Source organism: Ambystoma mexicanum, chromosome 9 (assembly GCF_040938575.1).
Source record: "Ambystoma mexicanum isolate Mex_15411 chromosome 9, UKY_AmexF1_1, whole genome shotgun sequence".
Taxonomy (NCBI): domain Eukaryota; kingdom Metazoa; phylum Chordata; class Amphibia; order Caudata; family Ambystomatidae; genus Ambystoma; species Ambystoma mexicanum.
The window spans coordinates 126,409,120-126,431,959 of record NC_090931.1 but is presented as its reverse complement, the minus strand read 5'-3'; the positions used below and the strand labels follow the sequence as shown (position 1 = coordinate 126,431,959).

At 44.6% G+C, this 22,840-nt stretch overlaps 1 protein-coding gene across 1 annotated transcript in view; it reads left to right on the top strand.

Annotated features, from left to right (window-relative positions):
- The first annotated feature begins 7,001 nt into the window (after positions 1-7,001).
- TEX12 (testis expressed 12) overlaps positions 7,002-22,840 on the top strand; it is a 427,517-nt gene continuing 411,678 nt past the window's right edge. Inside the window, exon 1 of the mRNA XM_069617299.1 lies at positions 7,002-7,140. The gene's annotated coding sequence lies outside the window, so the exon portion shown is untranslated. The remainder of the gene's footprint in view (positions 7,141-22,840) is intronic.

Sequence of the window (22,840 nt, the reverse complement as noted above, 5' to 3'; positions counted from 1 at the left end):
CAGTAGTTGATTTAAACCACTGCCACCAGACATTTAGAATACGAAAAGGTAACATTTTTTCTGTTACATGAGTGTTTTAACTCAGGGGAAGCTAAGCAACCCCTCCAGCACTCTATAGTAAGGTAGGGTGTGCTGGTACAGTACATTTAAAGAGACTAGTAAAGTCAATTTAACTGTGCATGCTCTGGGAGACAGTAGTCGTATTTAAACCTTGGGGAGTCTGAAAGACACCGCTGTGCCACTGCACTGAAGGTGCTGTGACACACACAGAAAAAGATGATGCCATGGAGTTTGTTTAAAACACCATAACCAAAATAACACAACAGTAAAACATACACAAAATGCATGGAAGAGTGGAAAAAAAAGGCTCACACTCTTCCCAGGTAAAACAATTAAATCCCAGAAATCCAGCTGGGGTTCTCAAAAGGTAAGGGAAATTAGCACATTTGGAGAATTCTCCCTAACACCAACTCACACCTAGATGTCTCATGTCACCCTCCAGACCAGCAGATGCCCCATACCTGTTCCAGACTGACACCAAAGTGCCATCATTCAATGAAGACCCCAAGATGCCACCATCCATCCCTCCACACAGCAAGATTCCCCATCCTGCCCCCCAGACTTACACCTAGATGACCCATCACTCAATTTCAGACCCACAGATGGCCTATCCCTGTATGTATGTATGTATATCATCTTATATAGCGCCGGCAGCCCGCAGGCATCAGGGAGTTTTGACAAGACAAACACAAAACTTTATAAAAGAAAGACCTGCTCTGTCTATACAACAGAAAGAGTAGCTGGGAACTCCTGAATTATCTAAACAGGTGAGTCTTCAGGAGTTTTCTAAACTTTGAGTGATTGCCTTCCATTCTCATAGTCATCGGAAGAATATTCCACAGCTGAGCTGCTATTACCACAAAAGATCTGCCCATGCCTGACTTGAGCTTTTAATTAGGTACTATTAATAAGCTCCTGCCTTCGGAGCGAAGCTGTCTCTGCGGGATATATAATACCAAACTATTCTTAAGGTAACTGGTGTAGGCCGAAGATACAGAGATAATGACCTTGGAGATGTTGGTGGTATAATATTCCAAACTCAGCCTTCCATCCCAGCTCCCCTGACTATAAGACTCAGGCTTCCTCAAAGAGGGGCTCTTTTCCACAATGTACCTCTCTGCTGTTTTAGTTAGAACAGACAGAGATGTCAATTGAATAAAAGAGCGGGGAGAACACACACCGCCAATACCAATGCTGCAAAAGAATACCAAGATATTAGACAGTGTTGATATTATGCAAGTAGTTAGAACAGATGAAATGACGGGACAACTACCTATATAGATATTGGAATGGAGTTGAATTTCCCCGGGAATAATCTAAATAAAGAATAACACAAATGAGTGGAATTGAACTAATTCAGTATCGGTTGCCACTATAGCTATAGGATTGATAAACACTGACCTCAAATAAGAGGGTAAGAGGAGTCCAGGATTCTGAAGACAACGACAGGAGAAAATAACAAACAGGGAGGTTAGTACAGGTAAGTAACCCCAAACGGCACGAGGGACGCACTAGTGCCGGGTTGGTGCAGTTCAGGAGAGCGTTCATGTGCACTTAGGAACAATCACAAGAAAAAGTCACTCAATGTCCCAGAATCCAACAGAAGACAATATCCAAGGAAGGCAATAGATATGTACCCGAGTACACAAGTGTAGCTGAGTGTAACGCTCACCTGATTCCCACGGAGGCGCCGGTCTTGGCAGGATGGTGTCTGTGACTCGAAAAGTGAAGTGCAGGACTCGATTGGCTTCCGGGGCTGAGCCTCTTCGCACTGTGTGTCTAACTCGAAGAGTGAGATATCTGCAGGTGAAAGAATATGGGGTTAATGATCTGGGGTTGTCGGGTATCTCTCTCCCTTTCCCTTCCTCGCTTTTCCGTGGAGTCCCAAGGTCAACGTGCTCACCTTAGATAGGTGAATGCTGGACTCTCCATCTGCGTCTGGTGCAGGGTGCCGTTGCCAGTTCCTTCACTGGGTGAAACGTAGGCCTCTTGACCTCAGAGGATTGCTACCGTCGTTAACTGCACGAACGGTGAGTTTCCGGACACCTTTTAAGTCCTTACAGTCTTTAGGTGCGTGGGCACGTTAATATGGAACAGGGCTCTGTATAATGCTTTTTCTATTTGTCTTGCAGGGCTCTTGAGGTAGAAGATGGTGTGAAGAAAGCCGAAGTTCGAGCCAGAGTCTTGGAATGACGCGCTTGGAAATGCGTAAGTAAATGCCGGTTGCCTGCTTTTCAAAAGCTCTCTAACTGTCTCTTTTCCCTTGCAGTTGTGAGTTCGGGTGTTGAAGAGACGCTGGAAACGCCGGAGTATTTGCAGGCGCCCTATTGTGGCGGGCGCGATGGCGCGTAAGTAAAATACCTGTCTATTGTCTCTTCTTTTGTCTTTCAGGTGCAGGATTGCAGCGTTGAAGAAAACCGGAATTCGCGGAGTGCCGGTAAGTAATTCCACACAGGAATAACTATGCTTTTGTCTTCCCAGGCGGAGGAGCAGCGTGAAGAGATGGTAGCTGCCGATGGATCAGGTGAGGAAAGCGCTGCGCGTGAAGGTTGCCGTGCTAACCTGTTGTTTCTTGTCTTTGCAGGTGCTACTGAAGGCTGGATACAGGAATGTTAAGCGTTTGTTCTTGCAGGTTCAGGATCGGAAAGAAGAAAACTGGAACAGACACGGTGAGCGTTCTGCTGCGGATGCAGAATAACGCGAAGCACGTTTCATCAATCGGGTGTGGTTTAAATAGCCTTGGAGTGATGAGGCGTCTTCCTCCACGGCCTCGCCTAGGTAAGAAAAGAGTTCCTGTTCCAGAAGAGTTCCAGTGTTGTATCCAGGGAGTGGAGCTTGCCCCACCCAGGTAAGAAAGTAGTCCTGGCTCACAGAGGATTCCTATGTGGCTGGTAAGTAAGCAGCATGGTCTGCTGCAGGTAAGTCCACCCAAGCATCTTCATACAAATTATGAGCCCGGCGCTTCCAGTGCCGGGACCAGTGACTTTGATGAGCCTGGTGCCACCGGCGCCAGGACAAGGTCCAAAAGGTCCCAGTGGGGACCGGCTGGTGCCTAGGATGAAGGTTAGGGGCCTGCTTCCAAGGACGTTGGGCTGGTCCTAGCTCCATGGAAGCAGTGATCATGACACTGAGTAGCTGTTGAGATGATCCGGATAGAAGACGGCAATTGAAGAGCAGAGCGGCAGCTGGGAAGAAACGCCAAAGAAGAGAGCCGTATCCAGTAGCGTTCCGAGTCCAACAACCAGATGAGCACGACAGGAATAAAGTATGAGACGAGGCAATCCAAAAGTCAGGCAAAGGGTCAAAACCAGGAGTTCAGATAAGGATTCGTGTAGGGAAACACGAAGAGGAAACGGTACAAAAACCGCGTGTAGCTGGTAACGCTAATTAGCAGCAACGAGCCCCTTGGAAGACGGTGGTTTTATAGTCATAAGAGGGGCGTGGCTTGCTGTACGTCTTCCACGTACAAGACGTGTCAGGTGACCTGGAGTGCGTCGCCGTTTGTACAGAAGCCATGGTAGCTTGTTCCTGGACCATAGAGGAGCCTGTAAAGAAGTTGTATTTTGCAAGGATGCCCGCGGGGAAGTCTGAAGTGTAACATGGTGCTTTACCATAAAGGCATTTATGCACAAGAGTCAGGGATTTGAACTTTATTCTCTCCTCTACCCAGAGCCAGTGAAGTGATCTTCTGGCCAAGGTGGTATGGTCTCTTCTCCCAAGATGCTTTATAAGCCTCACGGCATCCTTCTGTATGACTTGGCATCTGGCTAAATCTTTAACAGAGACCCCAATAAGAAGGGAGAGTAAAGGCACCGAGAAATTGGTCCCAAAATGGGTAGTTGCGCACACACTAGTGGTTAAATGCTAATATTATGGCGTAGAGGGGTTGCAACAGTAGCAGAGCATAGAAGGGTAAATTCTCGGTACCCCTTCTATGTAAGCAAGGTAGATAAAATGGTAAAGGCCTGCCAATCTGCGCTACCCCAATGGAGGTGTAGGTGGGAAGTTTGTTTTTACAACCAGTTAGTCCAATACCAGTGTAAGGTGGGTTATAATGTGATTATTTATTCACAAAAGAATACACTACACGCCAACACGTGTTTCAGCCCTCTCTGGGCCGTCCTCAGGGCGTATTAATATCAATATAGTGCGTAACTGTCAGAAAATAATACAAATACATGTGCATTACAACCAATAAAATATTGAAGCACATTGGTGTGTTGTACAAAGTGTTACAACATGGTTTCGCAGTCATAATATGAAAGAAGTTACATGGACCATGTGGAACATAGCGTACAGTGGAGGAGTGGAGTGGGAGACAAAAAAAGGGAGGGGGAGAGAAAAAGAGAAGAAAGCTTTGTATTAGAGTTCAAATAAAATTGATTCGTATTGGCAGTTCCTAGGCACTTAATTACCAAGTACTGTGTGCTTGAACCAAATAACGCTCCATATTATCTTAGCAAAGTTGTTACACATTAGTAGGCAGTGAACAGTCCATAGTGATAGCGATAGTGGACTATTGCATTCATTTAGGAATGGGCTGATGGCTTTCATAAGCCGCAGGTAGTATGCTGTGTCTTTTTGTAGATAATTAGCCTGTGCTTCAGAGTTGATGGAGGAGTTCACCATCATGCCCAGGTTAACCTGGGTAGATACTTGGATTATGGCATCCTTAATCTGGAATGACTCATACTCAACCCCAAGTTTTGCTAGCAGGCGGGTGGACCCGACCAGCATGAGTTCAGTTTTGGTGTTGTTGAGACACATCCAGTTTAGCTGCATCCATTCGTTAATTTTGCTATAAACTTTTCCAATCTTTACACTGTCTGCACTATGGGAGCCCTCTAGATCTAGTATAAACTGCGTATCATCTGCATAGTTAGTGAAGAAAACCCCTGTTTCAACCAGAATGTTACACAGATTACGCATGTAGATGTTAAAGAGCATGTACGAGAGACTAGCTCCCTGTGGAACTCTAAAATAGGGTCGGAGAAGTTATTTCCCCAGTGTACTCTGGCTTGGCAGTCTGTGAGGAAAGAGACCAGCCACTTCAATGCCATTTCGGAGCAACCCACATTATCTCTCAGTGCTTTGACCAGAAGCTGATGATCAACCAGGCCAAATGCCGCACTGAGATCCAACAGCATTAGAATCCCTATTTTACCCTTATCCATCAGACCCAACATGTGATTTTGAAGGTCTAACATAGCCGTCTCTGGCCCTCCCTTCAGACTCACACTAATGTGCCACTTTTAACCCTGGAGATCCACACCAAACTGCACATCACCTCCCTCTAGACCCACACCAAGATGCCCCCATCCCTCCCTGCAGACCCATACTATGATGCCCCATTACTCCCTCCACACACCAACAAGCCCCATCCTGCCTGCTCGACTCACACCTAGATGACCCATCCCTACATTCCAGTCCCACACCAATGTGACTTCATCCCTCATGAACCACACCAGGATGCCCTCCACCCTACAATCCAGACGCACACCAAGGTGCCCCATCCCTCCCTTTAGAGGCACAGCAAGATGCGCCCCATCTGTCCATTTTAGACCTCGCCAAGATACCCCCCTCCGTCCATTCCAGAGACCACCAACATGCCCCATCCCTCACTCCAGACCCATATCATGTGGCCCCATCCTCCACACAATGTACCCCCATCCTGCCCTTCAGATCCCTACAAAGCTGCCCCATCCCTCCATTAACAAATTCAAGATGCCTCCCTCTGATCCAGACGCAACCAAGATGCTCCATCCCTCCCTGCACACAGCAAGATGCCCCCATCCTGCACTCCAGACCTACACCAAGATGCCACCAACCCTCTTCACACACAAAGATGGCCCATGCCATCCTTCAGATCCACATCAAGATGCCCCATCCCTCCCCCCTCCAGACCAATGTGCCCCCCATCCCTACACCAGAACCACACCAATGATACCCCCATCCCTCCCTCCTGACCAATGTGCCCGCATCCCTACACCAGAACCACATTAATGTGTCCCTAACCATAGCTCCCAACCTTTTTTGTCATCAAGGCGAGTGAAAACACCCGATTTTCTTTTTGGCGGGTGAGGGGCCCATAGAAGTGAATGGGCGTATGAGGGACTTGGCGGGTGATTCATCCGCTTTCACAGCGGGTGACATGAGAGCTATGCCCTAACCCTCCCCACACCAACATGCCCCATCCCTCCCACAAGACCAATATACTCCATTCCTCCAGACCCACATCAATGTGCCCCTATCCCTCCAGACCCACTAAGATGACCCATCCCTCCATTCCAGACCCCAAGATACCCCCTACCCCTCTAGACCCATACCATGATGCCCCATCCTCCCTCCACATAGCAAGATGCCCCATCTCCATTGTAGACCCACATCAAAATGCCCATGTGTCTTTACCGAACCACATGCACGTAGCCCCATCCTACCCACTCCAAACTCACTCTCATCAATCAACATTGAACTCCCCTTTAAATCTGTTCTCTACATTAGCCTGCTTTATTAATTCCCTTTGAATCAGTTAAACACCACCATCCACTGTCCCTGCACAACATTTTCTTAGCCCGCCATACCTTTCACGTCGAATAGATTAAATTGATTTTTGAAGTAAATGTAATTTTTCCGCTCCCGTCCCCATCCGGTGTCTTGCAGTAATTTACACGGTATACCGAAGAAAATGCCCATTCTAATCTCAACAATCAATCCAAGGGCACGCATGTCCCTGCTGCGCTTACAGCCTGAGCCTTCCCGCTCACAAAAATCACGACGAGGGACAAGTTGACGTCGGACTGCGTTGTAGTGAACGAACCAAAAGTCACGTGATGAGAAGACGCCATCTTAGAGACATATCAAAAAGGAGTAACGGTAGTGACGCTCGCCGTCACGTGACATCCGACGTACAGTTCTCGTGCATGCTGCGACCAACGGCCTGCAACTTTTTCCCGCTTCAACTCCGGCGCCATTTAACCGGAAAGCCAAACCGTTCTACTTCGAGAGCAGGCTGCATCTTTCTCCCCTTGAGCATCGACGCAATTTAACCCGAAACCCAAACCATTCTACATCATAGAGCAGGTGAGAGTAATTGAGAAGAATTACTGAGCTCGGCTGCAGTTTCTAGACGACCAGTGTATTATAGACTTGACACTTTACGGATTCGTCAATCTAAAATCACTAGCCTTGTTATTATAATTACGAAACATGCAGCAATGTGTCATTCTTTGTTTGCTGCTCTTGTTAGTTAATGTAGTCACAAATCCCCAAAATGCACATGAAGGGGGTGTGGCGAGGTGTTAGGCTTGTAAGTGGTTATGCTGATGTATATGTGTTTGAGGTATGTAGAATGTTTGTTCTGCTGTATTCCAATGATGCATACGTATTCAGAGTAAATCCATGGCTGGGCAGAGGGAGAGCAGCTTAGCATAGGTATTGAGAAACAACACAAAAGGAAGTGATGTAGCAGGAAGTTACATCTTTAAGATGATTGTAATGCCTGCACACTTTGGGCGTTACACATGAACAAAAATAAAAAAATGTATGTTTGCCAACTCATTTCAAAACACGGGTAATTTCCCTGGTTGTGCCACTCCCAGTTTAAAGTTGTACCCATGCTCGGCTCCATTTTTTTAAAACGCCCCTTTCCTTGTTTTCTACCGCATTTTGAACACCCTGATGCTTGAAAATATCTTACCTGCACAAGACAACCAGGCATCTCTGTGTATTGCCCTACTTGTCTTCACATCACAGAATTGTTTTGCAGAAGCCCCGTTTGAATAAAATGTGCAAGTTTGCATGCATTACACTGTTTCAGGCTTATGTGGTGAAGCTATTAGCTGTGGAGGATAGGCAGATGGGGGGCTTTGGAATGCTTGTGGCCCCTTACAACTGAGCTGTGACTTGACAGGGAGCACCCTCCAGTTCTCACGTGTCTGGCCCACCCAAATAATAAAAGATAATACTTCAAAGAAACAGACTTGTGGAACGACCTGGGGGCCTGTGAAGCCCAGCTATTGCCTTTACCATAGCTTGGCTTTGTTGCTTCAAAGCTCTTGTTATTGCCAACCTTTAAAATGCAAAAAGTAAACCTTTCGTTAGGATTTCAAGGAGGCAGACCTCTGTGTTTTACGCATCAAAAAAGCACCCTTTCTTCGTTTTTGGGGACGAGGATGCGTACCACACAGCAGTTTTAAGTGCCACCACCAGGGTCGTATCAGCGATAGCTTTGTAGTTTTCTTAGTTTTAGGAATAATGTGAACATTTGTCTGCATGTTGAATTCTGTCAATGACGCAGTGGGAGCAAGGGTATACAGTAGTCTATAATGTATGAGACCTTGCACCCATCTCTGTTACCTTTTTATTTTCTGTCTCTCTGCTCGCTTTACTTCTATCCATTCATCTTACTCATAGATTTCCTTTCCTTGTCTCTTCTCTAATATAGTATTCCACGTGTATTATTTCTTCCATAATGCTTTTTCACTTGAGCTTCTTAATTTCACCATTGGGCATTAAATGACACTTCTTTGATTCTAAGATGGCAGTCGCTGAGTGAGGATGTGTTCCTAATCCTCTGTTAGGGCCCAACACTGCAACTCCAAGAGGTCTTATCCTAGCCTTCCAGAAGGGTGTCCCTCCGCCCTCCCACCACCCGGAGTTCGTGCGGGATCGGTGAGACCCCTGAGGAGGATTGAGGATGCTCTGTCGCGGGAGAGTCTCAGCGGCCTGGGCCTCCCATATCCCACAGAGGAGGAGCTCTGTTGACCGAGCGTACCGCCTGCAAACCAGCGAGGACTCGCATATGAAGGCGGAAGATGGCTTAATGCTGAGGGGTGCATTTTGTGCTATAAGAAAGGCTCACCATGCGGCAAACTGACATCCGACAGGACAGAGAGGCGGGCCGAGTAGCAACACCACACTACTAGCGAGGCTCACGCAGCAAGGCATAAGAGGGAGAGGGAAAGCCATAAATGATCTGCACGATTTGGGAGGAAGGAGGTCCCGCCTACCCTGAACGGGATTCCCCCCTCTCGCTCTTCACATATTCCGTTAAAGGGCCCAGCAGGCCACAGAAGGAGGCGTAGTGAGAGGCGCGTACCTGGGGAGTGCGGGGGACGAGCTGTATAGCAATTCCAGGCTCACATTGACTGCGTGAGAAGAAAAGGAAAGGCGCAACAGTCGAGCTACGCAACCTGGTTGTAGAATTGAGGGAGAGACCTCCCTTCTCAGAAACAGTACCCCCTACCCACCCAATACAGCTTTAAGAAGCACCCAGAGGGCCAAGAAGTAAGTTTTGGGGGCCACAAGGACCCGGGGACTGCGCCTGTAAATTTCAGGACAACATTGCCACTCATACTGACGGTGATGGAGAGGGGGAAGTAAGCTACAAGAACTTGACACGGGGCTGGAGCGAGACGTAAGAGGAGGCCCCCCTCCAGAAACAACATTCTTCTATAGCACAACCTATGAGAAGTGTCTAGTGGGCCAAAGAAGCAGGCAGGGCACTAGAAGGAGCCTGCAGGACATCTATAAGGATCGGAACGCCTATAGGGCCCTCCACCATCAATAGGGCCCACACACTGTGTCACACCAGCTAACAGGCCCAGCAGCTTCTGGGAGGACACTACAAGGGAGTGTTCACTCTCTGTAGCGAGGGGGGAGGGATCCACGAAGGTCCCTCAAAGAGCCACTGCAACACTTAGGCAGAACAAAACAGTAGCCACATCGCAGATGCAAGGTCGCAAAGCGAAAAGCATGCAGGCCAAAACAAAAGGACCATCTGATTCCCAAGAAAGTAAACTGGAACGTTGTTGGAAACAACATCAGGACACGCAAGGAACAACGACCATTGAGCAGCAAACTACAAGCGGGCAAAAAGCGGAAAGCGCAAGTCTTGTGGCACTGAACAAAGAAGATCTGCAAATTCCTAACGGGGATGAAGGACAGAATGAAGAGCTCCTTCAGGAACAACTGGGTAAACTAAAGGACGAACTTCGATACTCGCTTCAGGAAGTTAGACAGGAAATCACTGACCTCGGAACCAGAGTGGACACGACGGAACAAGATCTGTCGATAGTGTCGGGGGAAGTTAGGGATAACAGTATTCTACTGGAACAGTTAGCAAGGGCAACCCACAACTTGGAACTACAAGCAGAAGTCCTGGAGAACCATTCACGTAGGTCCAACACAAGAGTGAAAGGTCTGACCAAGACTCTCCTGGACACTGACTTAAAGGGCACTATGCAACAGTGCTTTAGAAGTCTATTGACTGTAACCCTACCGGGAGAGGTATAAATACACTATTTACACAGATTGGGCTCAAAAAAGCCAGACCCCCGAGTGAGACCCAGAGACGACCTGGTTGCCCTGACATTTTAAACAATGAAGGAAGACATCTTGCACTCTGCAAGATCTCAACAAGGCATTACTATTAACTGCACACAGATCCAACTTTACCAGGACTTGGCGCTGCCTACGCTGCAAAAGAGGAGGGCAATGCATCCAGTGACCAAGTGTTAATAGCAAAGAACATGGCGTACAGATGGATGTTCCCCTTCTGTCTCCTTTTCACATGGGATGGCAGACAACAGCGTGCAACATCACCCGAGGAGCGGTTAGCGATACTGAACATAGATGAGGAAGAATCACAACCAAGGCCATCAGCTGGGGCTGCCCCCCACACAGTTGGCAACAGACTGTGGGAGTGGGGAGGGGGCGGGAGAAGAAGAGGGGACAGAGAGATACAACTGAAAGGTCCTCACGTTAAGTAACTCACATTAAGTTGACCAGGGCTCAGATTATGTTGCGGGTCTTGCAGCCTGATGCTGCTCTGTTGGTAAATGTTTGGGGTAGGGGGTGGTGAGTTATGTTTATAAAAAGACCCATGAAGTTATGTTAGAATGGGTGTGGGGGTTGGAGTTATGTTGGAATCCACTTTGGGGTGCAGTGCACCCCTATGGGGGAAAACCTGGGGTTATACCAGGTCCATTGCTCCAGGATAGCTCTGGGGCAGTCCTAGGGCACTTAGGGCCTAACAGGGGTGGGTAGGGATGGGGGGAAGAAAGGAATGGGGAGGAAGGTGCAGGGAGGAGGGACGGGTCGGGGTAGCAGGAGGGGGAAGAGGGTAATAGGAAGAAGGGGGCTGGGCAGAGAGGAGAGAAGGGTGCCGAAGCGAATTAAAGGGAATCTGCAAGTTCAAGGTGGAATGGGGGACCACTTTCACAATAAAGTGGTATAAAGGAAGAGGCCATTACAGAGATAATGTCAATTAAGATCACCTCTTATAACGTATGGGCACTGAATTCCCGTGCCACACGGAATAAAGTTGAAAGGTTACTTAGCCCAATAGACCGAACATGATCTCGCTACAAGAGACCCACATAAAAACAGCGGATAAGGCGGTCCCCCGCTTTCAACACTTCACACACATCTATCAAGCCAATACTCTGGGCAGGACGGCTGGGGTTCTGATAGGCATCAGAAACTCTCTACAGACAAAAGTCTTACAAACAATGGAGGATAAACTGGCTAGGTACTTTTTTGTACAAATCCAATTGGGACATAAACACTTAACTTAGGGAACTGTATTCACTCCAAATTCTAACCAGCCCAGCTTCCCTCGCAATGTACTTCTACTACTGGAAAAGTTTGCGATAGAAAAGAGTATACTTACAGGAGACTTCAACTTCGCTTGGGAGCCTCCCAGAGACCGTAGCTCACAAAGTGCTCAAAGTAATATTCCCCCTCCCAAAAGCTTAAAAGTATGGAGTGAGGATAGAGTGTTCTTCTGTTTTTCACATGTACACCAGACGCTTTCCAGAATCTACTACATTTGTGTCTCAGTGTCTCTGTTAGGGGAAGTTGAGGGCATGGACTTGGGGGTAATATCTCTGTCAGATCATGCGCCGCTGGCTATCTCAATACACAGATGGGAACCCAAAGAGGTTTATGGGCATGGGCGTTCCCCAGGGAGATTATGTCACATGAAGTGGCTCTGGGTACATTGGAGGACAACATATATACTTTGCAGACAATGAGAACTGTGGGCTCCTTGGAAGGGGTTTGGGAGGCCTTCAAGGTGGTCCGTAGGGGGGAAATTATAACAAATCAGTCTCAAAAAAGGAGAAAGAGAGAAGTGGAGGAACGAGACATAGAAGCCCAGTTACAGGAAACCATGCAATCCTTAGCAAAAGACAGGAAACGCTCCACATATAAGAAATTGAAAGACCTTAACTCACTGCTGGAACTGATTCATTCTCGCAAAGCGGAGAGGTCCCTACTGTAGACTAGACAACGTTATTACGACAAAGCTAATAAAGCTCATAGACTGTTGGCTAGGTAGTTATGACAAGAGGAGGCAAAGTGTACCATAACGCCCATGAAGATGAATGACGGAACGTTGCCAATGGAAACAGAAAATAATCAATGCCTTTGAATCTTATTATGGTGCCCTATAGACATCTGATCATCCCTACCAAGAAGAAGTGAAACAGTATATAAGGCGAGTCTGGATGCCGCAAGTTGCGGATCAGGACAGGGCCCTCCTGTAGGGCGAGATAGTTAGTGAGGAGGTAGAAGCGGAAATTAGAGGGCTGTGGAGAAATAAAACCCCGGATCCTGATGGTTACCCTGGCGGCTTTTTTCTAAAGGTTCAGAGCAAAGCTGAGCCCTATTTTAGTAAAACTTTACAACACATTTGCTCACAAAGGTTGAGCGAATCACTCGATGTCAGAAGCCAAAGTTATCGTATTAAGTAAACCTAATAAGGATCCGACGTTATTTGGATCATATCGCCCAATAGCGCTGCTGAACTTGGACGCTAAGATCTTTACGGGAGTACTGGCGGCACGCTTGGCACCCCTCTTACAAGGGACGGTGGGAATGGATCATGCTGATCTTATAAGAGGGTGGCACACCTGGGATAACTCTAGCAGGGTGTCCCACCTGATAGGGAAGGTCGAGCGCCGGTCGGTGCCTGCAGTACTAAACACGCTCAATATATGGAGAAGGCGTTCGAACAAGTCGAATGGCCATTTGTAATGGAAACTCTTATGGACATGGTGGTGGGTCAGAGATTCGTACAAATGATAAAGGCAGTCTACAATAACACCAACCTAAGAATATCAATACATTCACGCTTATCTGACTCGATACAATTATCTCGAGGAACAAGACACATGTGCCCATTGTCACCTCTATTATATGCTATATACGTGGAACCATTCCTTAGGTCCATTAGACAAAACCCGGCTATATAGGGAATCACCTTTGGCGCGGAGGAACATAAAGTGTCAGCCTTTGCGGACGACATGTTGATGACTTTATCACAGCCGGAGACATCAATTCCGGCATTACTTCAGGAACTGGCCAAAATGGAGAAGGTTTCCAGGCTCTCTCTGGGAATGAGCCATACCTCGTTTGTAGTTTGGAGAGCAATGAGATGCGAGAAAGTAGAGGACATGATGATCGAGTGGGAAGTTTGATTCTTTGAGGAGTGTAAACAGCAGCTGGGGGTATCAGAAAAAGACAGATTGGAATATTACCAATGAAGACACTGGCTGAAAAAACCAACAATGCAACAGTCAACGCAGAGAGGTCTCACAGTGTTTGAAAAATTGATAACAACACACACTGGGGACAAACAACTAGTATTGAATCTATATGCAATTATGGAAGGGAAGGACCATAACATGTTTGGCCTTACATGTTGAAATGGCAGAACACATTGGGTGAAGATATACCGATACAGCATTGGGAATGTTTATGAGCACAGATCCCCAAACTTGACCAATCCATACAAGCTAGGGAAGCATGGTATAAAATGGTAATACAGTGGCATTACACCCCGCAAAGACTACACACTATGTACCCAGGAGTAACTCAGGAGTGCTGGAGGGGATGCTCAGGGAGTGGGGATTGGCGACATGTCTGGTGGGACTGTCGGGGGTTGTAGAAGTTCTGGGAGGAGGTCAAATCACAGATTCAGGATATGGTGCAGGGACACCCTTCCTATTCACTCAGGGAATGGATGTGTGGCCTCTTCGACCCAGAGTTTCAAATCCCATTTAAAACCCCAACGCAAAGCATATGTAATATTACTGATAGCTGCATGGCTGGTGCTGGCAAGAAAATGGAAACAGAAAGCACCCCCCACTACCGTTGAATGGCTACGTAAGGTGTGGGATATACTTTCTATGGAATGGATCTCCTACAAAATACAGGGAGAGGGAGACACATTTCGCCGAGATTGGGGATTGATACTGGACTACATGAAGGGAGATTATATGAGGCAATGGTGCCCCCAGCATTTGAAGGTACTAGACATATTATGATGCTTGAAGCTTATGTGAAGGTGGATTGCAGAATGTTCAGACCCCCAAGTGTTGCAGACTATGAAAAAGGGGGAGGTGTTGGGGTGGTGAAGGAGGGAGGAATGGGGGGTCTAAAGTTGGGAAAAGTTGATATTGCAATGCAACGATATGTTATGTGTATTCAAAATGCCAATTAAAAAATAAAAATAATTCCACTTCTTTTCCTTCCTCTCTCCAATTGTGTGGTTACTTTCACTTTTATTATTTTCCATTTCAAAGATTATAACATTTGCTTTAATGGTACATCTATTCCCCTGCATCATGTGGTTTTCTTCCTTTCTAAACCTTTGCTCTCCCCAAACTCCCTTCAATTTGTCCTCTTTTATTTTTTTGTTTGAGAAATGTGCTCTTTTTGCAGTCATTTCTTTCTGTTCACACTGTCCATCTTCATGTACAACAGTGTTTCGAGAGATGGGCGAGCCAGGTGGGCTTCGTCTTGTCTAGGGCCAAGCGACTAGTTTAATCTTGGCACAAGTTCCAAGCTACTGCCTAGGGAAAATGAGGCCAGATCCTGGCTGTTTGTGACAGAAAAATCAAATCATCTTATCTGGCTCGGGGCCTGAGAGCTCCTGCTTTGTCACTCTGGGGGCATCATAACTCTTGCAGCCCTCGCTCACTTCCCTTGCCACTAATCCCCCACCATTCCTCCATATACAATTTTAAATCAGGAGTATGTACTGCATGTTTTTAAAAGTTTTGAGTAGCACGATTTTTTAAAGGAGTAAAACACTCAATTCCCATTCCCAATGGATGTATTTTTTAAGTGAGCATAATATTTTTTACAGTAAAACAGATGCAGTTGTAATCCATTTTTATTTTCACCTAGCAATTCCTTCACATTAATGATGCATGTTTACATTACAATTTCCGTTCAGATCTTGCAATAATAATAATAATATTACTAGAGCTTGTTCCTTTGGCACTCCTCTGCTGATAACATTGATCCGAACATATCTGTGGAGTAGGCTGCATGGAAGCGGAGGCCAGGCTTCTATATGTTTGTTGTTTCCTATTTTTATTGGGAATATTTTTACTTCCGATTTTTCTTTGTTGGGCTTACTTGAATTGAATGATTTTAGGGCGTAAAAGTGGCTGGTACGCTGCCTAACTGTCGGACTGATCCCGCTCCCCCCTATGTTCAAATTAACTATGCAATCTTTAGCCAATAGTAGTGTTGGATGAGCTGTAAACTGAGGGTCTGCATCACAGTGTAGGAGGAGCAGTGATCTAGTTTATGGTCAGCATAACTGTGCAAAATGACGGTTGAGCTGAGAGTATGCATCATCGAGTAATCTGACCAGCAATGGTCTGAATCAAAATGTAAGCTGAACAGTGAGTTGATGATCTTAATCATGGCATTAGATGACCAGAGAACTAAATCTATGTTGCATGTCAAATGATCAATGAGAAGAGGTCTGAATCTCAGTGTTTCCATGCTGGTAAGATGTTCACAGAAAGGCGACGTCTTTTACTCCTGACCTTACATTAAACCATGAAATGTGCTTACCTGTTCTCTAGCGTAAGCTACAAAATTCACCAGCAGAATAGGCTGGGCTCAATTTGTATATTGTCTGGACTTTACATTTTTATTTGGACAACACTCCACCTTTTTCAAAGTCAGACAAGCTTTTTTTTAATCACAGTTGTGTTTCACCAGGATTTAGGCAGCCATTGCCAGATGAACTTGGTGGTCATCTCGGTTGTTACCCCTGTGTTCTGTAAGGGCTATTCCTCTATTTTTTCTCCAGGCGTAATTCTTATTTTCTCTCGAAGGTACTTGTTTTCTTGATGCCATGTTCTGCACCACATACCCAGTGCATATTTTGCTGTGTATAATGTCCTAACAAATTGAGAAGGGAGAGTGATAAGGACGAAAGAGTAACACAACATTGTCTCCATGTGATTCAGTTACACTTTGTATCCCACCCCCTTTCATAACACCCTGCCAACTATCCCATTAATGCACATACCAGTACTTTTGCACTACTGTGCTCTGTAAAAACTTGGGAATTGGCTGTTGAGCTGTTGAAGCCAGTTTTGTAGGGCAGTGTCTCATAGAGGCAAGTAAAGCAAGGTTTGAAATTAAGAGTCAATGAGCAGGAGCTAAAACCAGCTCCTGGGTGTCCAGCATCACCCAGTGGGCAGGAGCTAGTGCTGGGGAACAAGGAGCGAGTACACTGCGCACCGTAAATATAACTTACTTATGAGATGCCCACTTTAACCTTTTGCCCATTATGTATGATCAATTATGTTTTAATGTGTACTGGATATGTTCTTGTTCTTCATTCTTAAATACTCAAAGTTAATGGGTCTCATTCTGGCTGTGCCGTTAAGCCCACCAGCACCGTTGTCTCCGGACCGGCACAGTACGACTCTGCGAGTGGGTGCCGTCCCGCCTGCCAGGGTCAGGCCTAGCGGGCAGAACAGCACCCGCTTGCAGAGTTTCACGGAAGCACCAGCACCGTTATTAACTGTGCCAGTGCTTCCGTGGTCCCCATTCCCATTAAGTCCTACCGGACTCAATGGGAATGGTGATTTATAATTTACTGGCATCTGACTTTCCAGAACGCATGGGTTGTAATCCCCCGGTGTTACCGGCAAGCCAGGCGCCAGTAAATCTTGCAAGTCCGGAGAAATCCCGCCGGCAGTACCAGCAGGGTTACCACCAGACGTGTAATGAGGCCCAATGTCGCATGTACATGTTTTTAAGGCCCAAATATGCCTCGACAACAGCTTGTGGCAAGCACACATTTTGTATCCTTTACTTAGGGACAGAATACAGAAACTTAAGCCCACTAATTGCAAGGGTGATATCTGTCCGGCTATTATGGTCAAAGCATGTGCCCCACACTTGGTGCCCTTGATAACAAAATATGTCAATGCATCCTTCAGGGAAAACATTGTACCTATTTCCATAAAACAAGCATGGATCTCCCCACTAATAACAAACCCCACACTTGACCCCAGCATAGCGGGCAACTATCGCCCTATTACAAATGTACCTTATCTATTGAAGATCTTAGATAAGGTAGCACATCTACAGTTCGAAGCCTATTTGGTCGGACATGACACCTTGGGGCCCAAACAATCAGGCTTTAGAAAAGCTCATAATACAGAATCTACTCTTCTTGAGCAAAAGACCAACATATTGTAGTCCATGGCAGAGGGCAAGATCACCATGCTTATGCTTCTTGATCTCTCTGCCGCATTTGATCCTGTGGATCACTCTATTCTGGCAGAGAGGTTACGGACATCAGTGCATTTTTCTGGCCCAGTGATTGAATGGGTCAAATCATTCCTGACACATCATAGAGCAAGGGTCTTCTTCGAAGATGCCAGGGCTGAGGAGTTTACGGTCCTGTGCGGGGTCCTGCAGGGTTCATGCGTGGCACCCACTTTTTTCAATATCTTTATGCTCCCTCTATTCGAGCAATAAGATACATTTGGAGTGGTGTACGCTAATTAAGCGGATGACAAGCAGTGCCTTGTGCCCATCACAGGAGATTACACTCTTGACTCTGCCTCGATGAACTCCACCTATGAACTCTTTCAATTGTGGATGCAAGTTAATAAGCTAGCCCTAAATAGTTCCAAGACAGAACTTAGGATGCTGGGTACTGCGACGCAGCTGAAGAAGCTCAATTTAAAATACATTTCCTTTAAATTTGCAGATTGTAATATTGACATCAAGAACTGTCCATGAAAAATCAGTTCAACAGTCTTGTATCCAGCACTTGCTACCATCTGAAGCTCCTAGCACAACTCAGCCCTTTTTGTCATCGGCCAATCGCGCCATAGTGGCATACACCATTATAGGAGCTGAAGTGGACTACTGCTCTAGTTTACTGCTAGGAATCTCCAAACAAGACATGGCCTGTTTGCAGGTGATCCAGAACAATGCGCAGTGCGCATTGTAGCAGGTCTGCAAAGGAGAGAACACGTCACAGCGGCGAGGAGAGCACTACATTGGCTTCCCATTTGCAGCCGAATTATCTATCGCGTGATTGATGTGCATTACACACAACTTAATTTCAGGGCAAGCCCCCAAGTATTTGCCCAGCCGCATTTCACACCTAGCAGCGCACAGAGCGCTGAGATATAACAACACTTCTTTGCTAGAAATGCCAAGATCTCATCTCTCCTATGTGGAGCACAGATTGTTTCCTCATTCTGCCCCACGGATTTGGAACGCCCTCCCTCTGGATCTTAGATCCTGCATTAGTCTGCAGCTTTTTAAATGTAGGCTGAAAACTTACCTTTTTGAGTAAACTTCTGACCGTCATAGATGTTCTGCCTCCCCCTGACCTCCATTGTTCTTCTGAGTCATTTTTGTTGTATTGTTGGCGCCCATGTGCCTCTGGGATTTGTCTTGTGCGCAGTATAAATAAAATAAATAAATAAATAAAATAAAAAGAGTATGGACCCAGGAAAGATTGGATGTTACACAACTGAAAAAGTTATACTTTAGGTCTGATTAAGGCCATTGTTCAATTGTATACATCTGATAACTTTATTATTTTGATCTTGGTATTTAAGCAGTGTATTTTAAACATTTAATTTACAAATATTTGTAAACATACATTCTTATGTATGGTTTGAAATTTTACCTTTTATGTATGTATTGTTTGTATCTTTTATATTTTTGGGGAATTTCTATTGTTCCGAATTAAAGATTGAATTGAAAATAGTTTAAGCGAGACACACACCTTTTGTAGAAGATGTTTCACCTTCCTACGTCACTGATTATTAGTTGTTCACTCAACAACATCAAAATGTCAATTCTGCCCAAATTGTTTTACATTTTTACATCAATTTCAAGGTATATGACTAAGTAATAGGCTTAATTTGCCACTGCTCTTATATCTAGCTTTACCAAGGGAAAAGACAGCGATAGAGGAGACATCTTAAATTGTGTAAACTATAGCTGAAGGTAGTTTATCACCTTCAGATTTATATATATATATAACTACCACCCGCTGCAGTAGGGCAAAGGGAATATGGCTTAACTCCAAGACGGTAAGCAACATCCGTGTGCATGATGATTTTGTTGATTTAGCTGATTCTATAACAGTACAGTGATATAATCCCTGACACAGCAAACCAAATACAGGTCTGAAGTTACAGCCTGACAGAAACATGATATTAGAGTGGCGGAAAACAAATCACACAACTATTCAAATTCCGAAATTACATTGGTGTGCACCAGTTTGCAATAGAAGGGTACTACCTATAATATTTGCTGGCCCTGTACTGAGTATGTGGCAACATCCCACATCCACGTTTTTAGGTCAATTGTACACAAACAAGTTCTTCTGTTCTTTTTCACAATTTGAAACAAGATTTCATCTGCCTAATTTATTTTCAAGTTCGTACAGTTTTTATGGGCTTTTTGCTGGCTGGTGAGCCCTCTGGTACGGAGAAGTCGGTTTCAGTGGAATTTGTTTTTAATAAAACGTCTATTGCACAAGGGCCAATATCAATCCATTAGCAAAAAGGTATGGTTGCTTTTGAATTCTCTGTGCACCTTTCAGAATTTAATTAGCAAGAATTACATTTGGACCTCCAGCTCACAATTTAGTAAAATGAAGATTATTGAATGGGGATATGTTGGATAAAGGAACAAAAAGCAGAAGACTGCAAATGTGCAAAAGGTGTATTTTGAGCTTGTCAAGTGGAAGCAAGGTTAACCTTGGAAGAGGCGTGTTTGCAAGGTGCAAATGAGAAGGCAGGGTAGAAAGTGACTGGAGGACGCAAGGACGCAGTGGGGCCGACAGAGCGGGCCAGGAGTTAAGGGTGGACAAAAGGCGCAAAAGAGCCAGTGGAGATCATACACATGGAACAGAGGGAGCACAGGCATATAATGGCAGATAAAGCATGTGTTCACCACATAGTCACTGTTTAATCAATAGTTCAAAGATGCTAATATGTATTAAGAACAGATTTTATTTGGTAAAAGCGACGGTTTTTATTGTTATGCCGTTCTTCTCCACAGTTTTGCTGAGTATAATTGACGTGTATATTTTTTGACTTCTCTCTGAACCTGAAATAAATATATGAAAAGTAACAAAAGGCAAAATTGTGCGATGTGACAAAAAATATGAACCCTTCCTTCTTCTACACAAATTTGGCACACACCTTAATTCTGTCTACCATTTCTAAATGCTACTTCACACTGAATATGAGAGAATGTTTTCTATTTAAATACACCTTTCCCAAACTCTAAAAATGGTGTCTTGTTGTATGCCTGCTGGTATGATGTCAGCAAAACACAGCCTTTAACCTTTATTTGGAGACACAGCTAACAAAATCTGTAGAAGATCTTTTTATTTTTTTATTTATCAAAATATTTAACATGCAGGTGTAGGTTCATGTATACATAAGAGTAAAATAAAAATACATGACCCTCAAGTACAGAAGGATCTCTATCAATTTTAGCACAATAAGAAGAAAGAGGAAAAAAGAGGACATTGAAATGAATGAATGAAAGATAAATGCACTGTTCCACAAACTCAATGTTTGAACTTTGCTGAGATACACAACTGCTCAAATAAATTAGAAACAACAACATACATTACATATTCCATCCAGCAGGATTTGCCTAGGTTCGATTAATTTCATATGTGTTGGTATCATCACTATTTCCTGTGCCGTGTGCTTGGTTGGCTCAAATAGTTTTAAAATATTTCCATTGCTCAATGCGCTGAGTTCTAAATTTTATCCTGGTTTGAAGGCAGCATACATTCTTTCAGATGCAGAAAAAATTTGACAGAGTTAACTGGACGTTTTTGGAATTCACGTTAGGTAAAATGTGTTTTGGTAAAGTTTTTATTAATATGGTGAACTGTCTTCATAATGGAGCTTTGGCAAGGTTTTGGGTCAATAATGCTATGTCGGAGTCTTTTTATCTGTGTAGGGGCACATGGCATTGCTGCACATTATCACCTTTTTTGTTTAATATTGCTATAAATCGCTACTTTAATACATCAGAATGTGGAGATTCAAGGATTGCGTTTTGGACCGGTGGACCTCAAAGTGCTGGCATATGCTGATGATTTAGTGATTGCACTGTCTGATCCTTCTATCTTTTGCCCAGTATTGAGGGACATTTTTAATTAAGTTATTTTTCTGTCTGGTCATAAAATTAACTGGACTAAGAGTGACATTTTTCCATTGACTGACAGTTGTTATCAGGGTGATTTTGAGGGTTGGGATTCTAAATGATTGGATAAGGGGGATGTTGTATATTCGGGAATAACCTTGCTGCGAGACCTGAAGAAAATTGTTCCTGTTAACATTGAAAAAGTGGTTTTAAACATTCAGAGTGATGTTCACAAATGGAGGAATATTAGATTGGATATATGGGGAAGAATTAATGTATTAAAATGGCCTTGTTTCCTAAAGCTTTATATAAAGTTAAATCTCTACCTTTGCCGGTCCAAAAAAGTACTTGTGCATGTTTGGCAAAGTGTTTAAGGGTTTTTATGGGGGATAAAAACATTCTAAGGATCTCATACTAAATTCTGGTGCGTTAGATTGTGATGGGGGGGATTTGCGTATCTGGATTTAGACACATATTATAGGAGCTTTATCATTAAAAATCTGCATTGTATTTTTCTCATAATATGTTGCATTCACCAATTTAGCTAAGAATGGAACAGTGGTCTGCATCTCACTAACGTCTTGAGAATATTTACACAATGTCTAAATTGCCACAATCAACCAAACTTTTACCCACAATATAAACAACTCATAATGCTTTGTGTCAATGGTTGGAAGAGAATGATGAAGTTATCTGACTACATCGAGAAGCTTCCTCATGGTATAACCCAGTATTTCAGAGGTATAATAAAATGTTATTTTTTGAATAGTTGGATACCAAAGCGTGTATTGTGTTTAGGTGACTTGTTGGCTAGGGACCAGATGTTAGGGTGTGAGGAACTGCGGCGTAAGGTTGATATAGTGAAGAGCGAGAAGAGTAAATATTTGGAGTTATGCACTCTGGTAACTCAAAGGATTGATATGCTGTATGCTCCACTGGTGGATAAGGCTGTACTTTTGGAAATGTTTGAGAATCCAACAGGAATGGTGTCGGCCTTTCTCCAACTAATGCCAATTGAGGCGAAGATTTCTGCTAGATGGGATTGTTTACGTTCAAAGTGGTCTGCACATTTAGGATGGGTTTTGACAGATATTGAGCAATAAAAGAATCTGTCATACTGAAATTAGATATGAATTTACATCTTGTCAGATAGAAGATTTTGGGCGGTTATATTGGACTTCGGATAGGATGCATTCTTTGGGGTTTCAGGAAGATGACAGTTGTTGGGGTTGTGGCAGACGGGGTGGATCATTATTACACATGTTGTGTAATTGTACTAGAGTTTCGGTGTTTGGATAGAGGTTTTGGATCG